At 37.5% G+C, this 5,570-nt stretch overlaps 1 protein-coding gene and 1 pseudogene across 1 annotated transcript in view; both read left to right on the top strand.

Moving 5' to 3' along the window:
* Positions 1-5,570, top strand: part of CERS3 (ceramide synthase 3) — a 185,713-nt gene that overhangs the window by 142,226 nt on the left and 37,917 nt on the right. The gene's annotated exons all lie outside the window — the stretch shown is intronic.
* Positions 3,690-4,851, top strand: LOC102858735 (annotated as a pseudogene).

Raw genomic sequence — 5,570 nt, 5'->3', positions numbered from 1 at the left:
GAAGGGTGCAACAATGAATGAATGGAATCCCAAAATCTCTGTAGATGTTCATTGAAATGAAAAATAAACAACCTAAATTTAAAAAAAAAGTATATATGCAAAACCAAGAGCCAATATCATTCTCAATGGAGAAACACTAAAAATATTTTCTTTGCAAAGAGGACTCAGAAAAGGAGTTACCACTGCTATTCAATATTATATTGGAAGTGTTTGCTAGGGAAATATGACAGGGATTAAAATATGAAAGGAATAAAAGGCATCCTGATCAGCAAAGAGATGGTTAAACTGTCACTCTGTGCAGATAATATGTTATATACACAGAAAACCTCAAGGACTCAACAACAAAAAAAAACAAAAACAAAAACAAACAAACAAAAATACTGTTAGAGCTAGGAGATCAATTTAGTAGAGTGGCAAGATGCAAGATCAAGATCCAAAAATCAGTGGGATTCTTCTACAATGTCATAGAGAACTCAGAGAATGAAACCAAGAAAAAAATACCATTTACAATAGCCAACCACAAATTGAGATACTTGGTAGTGAACCTAACTAAAGATAAAAAAGACCTAAAAAACAAACAAACAAGCAAAACACAATAACAAAAAAGCCCCCTACCACTACAGAACATTTCTGCAAGACACAATAAAAGACCTAAAGTAATGGAAATATATGCCCTTTTCATGGTTAGGAAGACTCAATATAGTAAAAATGACAGTCCTGCCAAAAGCAATCTACATGTTTAACACAATCTCAATACAGATGCTAAATCCATTTTACAGAGAGATCAAAAGGGAAATTGTCAAGTTTATTTGGAGCAGAAAAAAGATCCCAAATAAGCAAAGCACTTCTGAAAAACAAGAATAAAGTGGGAGGCATAGCATTCCCTTACTTCAATACCTGCTACACAGCAGTAGTAACCAAAACAGCATGGTACTGGTGCCATGACAGGCACATAGAACAGTGAAACAGAATTGAGAATCCAGAAAGGGATATATCTATCTAAGCTCAACTGATATTCAACAAAGAAATAAAACTTATCAAATGGGAAAATGACAACCTCTTCAACAAATGATGCTGGCAAAACTGGCCTGCTAAATACAGAAAGCTGAAACAATAGCCACATCTCACACCATACACACAAAAATAAATTCAAGTTGGATCAGAAACCTCGGAATAAAGCTCAAAACCATAAACTTCATTAGAAACTAACTGGGACCAAGCTTAGAAGGCCTCATTTATGATATAAAGGGACTGCCAAATACAACCAGACATATACAATCTGAAGAGGATAAAAGTGATGAATGAGATCTTTTAAAGATTAAATTTGTGCTTCTCAAAAACTTTTCCCAACAGAAAACCTACTGACTCAAAATAAGCATTTGGCAATACAATCTGAGATAAGTGTTTCATCATGAAAGTTTAGAGAATTCTACAGGGTCTCCAGAAGAGAAAGACTGATAATCCAATTAGAAAATGGGCAAGAGCCATGGGAAGACTTTTCACAAAGGAGGATATACGGATGGCCAACAGACACATGAAGAAATGCTCCAAATCATTGGCAGTAAGAGAGATGTAAATCAAAACCACAATGACGTACCATCTTACCCCAGTAGCAGTGGCAAAGTTTAACAGGGCATCAAGTAATAAATGTTGGAGTGGATGTGGTGAGATGAGAACTCATATATTGTTGTAAAATAGTACAACCACTATGGACGGCAGTTTGGCATGTCCTAAAAAAGCTGATCATAGAGTTTCCATATGACCCATCTATTCCACTGCTTGGAATGTACCCTGTGAAAACAATAACTGAGGCACAAACAGAGACTTTGTACAACCAATTTCATAGCAGCATTATTCACCATAGCAACAACACAGAAACACTCCAAATGTCCAGTAACAATGGAATGGATTGAGAAATTATGGTACATTCACACAATGGAATACTATGCAGCACCCAGGAGCAATGATTTTGTAAATTACTATCTAACATAGGAGGGACCGGAGAGCATTATGCTAGGTGAACTGTCTCAGTCTCATAAAGACAAATACTCTATAGGACCATTATTGTAGAGCATGTATGAGGATCCAAAGGTTGGGGGGGGGCAGGCTTAAACATAGGTTTGCACAATTTGATGGGTGGAGGGAGGGATTGGTAAAGGAAAGAGGAAAGGTCTCATGTGAAAAACAATGTATATGAACTTTATGAATTTTGTACGAGTGTAAAAACAATGGTGACTTGAAAGAAAAAGTTAGGAATAAAATTTCTGATAGTTGGAAAATATAGCTTGGAGCCCAGAGATTGCATAATACAATTTTATACAACCCATTGATTGCTAATTTCATTTGAAAAGAAGCCAAAAGTAACTATACACATGGACCTCATCTGATTTGCTATATAGGAATCAAATTGACTTCATCTGTGGAAAGAAAAATTGACTACATCTACGCAGACAGTGGAAAAGCTCAGTATAATTTAGAACAGTGTTGACTGTGGAACATATCCATCAATTCATCTTATGCAAGTTCGAGTTGAGATGAAGAAAAGTAAAAGAATTTCACAAGAGCAAAAATATAGAGTTTATCTTAAATAAAAAGCTCTCTGAAGAATAGATTTGATATATTGATCACCAGTGATAAAAGACTAGAAGAATTGTAGGATGACATTAAGGAACATGAAGAAAGTGAAAGGTCATTTAAAAGGCAAGCAAGAAAGAAAATTCTAAACTGGTTGTCATAAGAGACTTTAAAACTGACCGTGGATATAATAAGCTCAAGTGATAGTAAGAAATTATGATGAACAGACTTGAGAAGACAGGTTGAAAGTATTACAGAGAAATGTGCAAAGAACTGAAGTTAGAAAACCAAAAGGTAAGAACATATTCAGCATTTCTTAAGCTTAAAGAGTTGAAGAACAAGTTCAACCCTTGAGTTCCAATATTGAAGAATTCTTTGGGCAAGTATTGAATGAAAAATGATGTATCAAAAAAACCTCGAGGAATACAGAGAGTAACTGTACTAAAAAAAATGGGCGACATTAAACCATTAAAGGAAATAGCATATGATCAAGAAGTAATGGTCCTGAGGGACCAAGTTCAAACCACATTGAAGGCATTGTGAAAAATAAGATTTTAGAAATTGGCAGTGTACCAACTGAGGTATTTCAGCAAACAGATGCAGCCCTGGACATACTCATTTGTCTTTACCAAGAAATATGATAGCCACCTGGCCAATTGACTGAGTTTCAATATATTTGCCAGTTAAAAAAAAAAAGTGAACCAATATAATTCAGAAAATATGCCAAAAAGAATTGGCTGACCCAGAAGAATTTCATGAAACAACATATGATCCAGGGTGAAGAAGGAAGTTCAACCTGCTCTGAAAGAATTGGCAAAAAGCAATGTCCCAGGAATTGATGGAATAACAATTGACATATTTCAGCAAACAAATGCTGCCCTGGCACGACACTAGGTTGTATTACCTGGCCAACTAACTAATGGGAAGAGATCTACATTTGTTCCCATTAAAAAAACAACAACAACCAAACAAGCTCATTTGCTGCAAGTGGCTGCTCCTTGTCTTCCTATCCAGAAGCGGGCCCTCATGCAAGAGCCTCATCAAAACCCCAATCAGCAAGCTTCAAAGGAGCTTGAAACAGTCATCTGGTTTGCAATACACACCTCCAGAGGAAAATGGTTGATGCTGATTGCCCAGGAAAGCTCTTCACTGGAGGGCTCAATACAGAAATGAGAAAGCCCTGGAAGCTGTATTTGGCAAAGATGGGCGAATTGTAGAAGTGCTCTTGATGAAAGACCAAGAAACCAACAAATCAAGAGGATTTGCTATTGTCATCTTTGAAAGCCCAGCAGATGCCAAAGATACAGCCAGAGATATGAATGGAAAGTTTTTGGATAGAAAGGCTATCAAAGTGAAACAAGCTACTAAACCAACATTTGAAAGTGGTTGGTGTGGACCCCCTCCACCTCCAAGAAGCAGAGGTCCTCCAAGAGGTCTTCGAGGTGGAAGAGGAGGAAGTAGAGGAGCTAGGGGACCCCCTTCACATGGGGTCACATGGATGATGGTGGCTAGTCTATAAATTTTAACATGAGTTCTTCCTGGGGACCACTGCTAGTGTAAGGGAGACCACTACCACAAAGTGGAGAGACTCCTCCTAAAAGATCAGCCCCTTCAGGACCAGTTTGAAGCAGAAGTGGAATGGGTGCAAGAACACCTGTATCTTGTGGAAGTAACAGCTATGGTGGTCCACCAAGAAGGGAACCCTTACCCTCGTGTAGAGATGTTTATTTGTCCCCAAGAGATGATGGATATTCTACTAAAGATAGTTATTCAAGCAGAGATTACCCAAGTTCTAGGGATACAAGAGATTATGCACCGCCACCAAGAAATTATACATATTGTTATTATGGTCATTCCAGTTCACACAATGACTGTCCATCCAGAGGCTATAGTGATAGAGATGGCTATGGTCGTGATCATGACTATTCAGATCATCCAACTGGAGGTTCCTACAGAGATTCCTTTGAGAGTTATGGTAACTTACATAGTGTTCCACCTACATGAGGGCCTGCACCATCTTACGTTGAAGCAGTCACTATGATGATTAAAGCAGGTGGATATAGTGGAAGTCGAGACAGTTACTCAAGCAGCCGAAGTGATCTCTACTTAAGTGGCCGTGATAGGGTTGGCAGACAAGTACAAGGGCTTCCTCCTTCAATGGAAAGGGGGTACCCTCCTCCACATGATTCCTACAACAGTTCAAGCCACGGAGCACCAAGAAGTGGTGGCTGCAGAGAAAGCCAATCTGAAAGAGGGGGAGGCAAAAGCAGATACTAAAACCAAACAAAACTTGGGACCAAAATCCTTGCTCAATGAAACAAAAAGTGGAACCTATTCTGTCATAACTACTCAAGGACTATTGAAAGGGGGAAAAAATGTGTTACTTTTTAAAATTTCCTGTTAATTTCTCCTCCATAATTTTTATGTTCTTGTGAGAAAAACATGTTTAATTTTATTTTCTTTTATGACTTTGCTTTCAACAAGCCAAGCAAATGTTAAATGTATAAGACTTGACTTGTGTACTAGTGTTGTAATTCTCTTTATCTGTTCCTAGAGGCTACTTTCTATTTGATTAATCCCAGTAGATGAGGCAAGCAATACTAAGATTTTTCACAGACATCTAGCCATCTAAAATGAACAGATTAATCATTCAGCCTATATAAACAAGGTAGATAGATAATATAGAAGGGTGGTTGGGTTTGCTACTCATTTTCAGGGTGTCTTCAGACTGAATTCTCAGTGTGAAAAACCTGAGAAGAGATGCTTAAGTGCTATTCACTCAGTAAACCCAAAAAAGCACATGGATAATGCTGGCCATATATTGCCTTTCTGACATTTCCTTGGGAATCTGTAAGAACCTCCCCTTTCCCTTCCCTCAGTAAGACCATTTAAGTGTGTGTTAAACGACTGCAGAATACTAAATAAAAAGGTTGGTCAAAATCAATCTTGACGCTGAAAAAAAATTTTTTTTCTTTTTTCTATAATTATATTTTATT

Source organism: Elephantulus edwardii, unplaced genomic scaffold (assembly GCF_000299155.1).
Source record: "Elephantulus edwardii isolate Elephantulus edwardi_28Jun2011 unplaced genomic scaffold, EleEdw1.0 scaffold00272, whole genome shotgun sequence".
NCBI classification, from domain to species: domain Eukaryota; kingdom Metazoa; phylum Chordata; class Mammalia; order Macroscelidea; family Macroscelididae; genus Elephantulus; species Elephantulus edwardii.
Note: the sequence above shows the minus strand (reverse complement) of the source record. Positions and strands in the feature narration are given on the sequence as shown.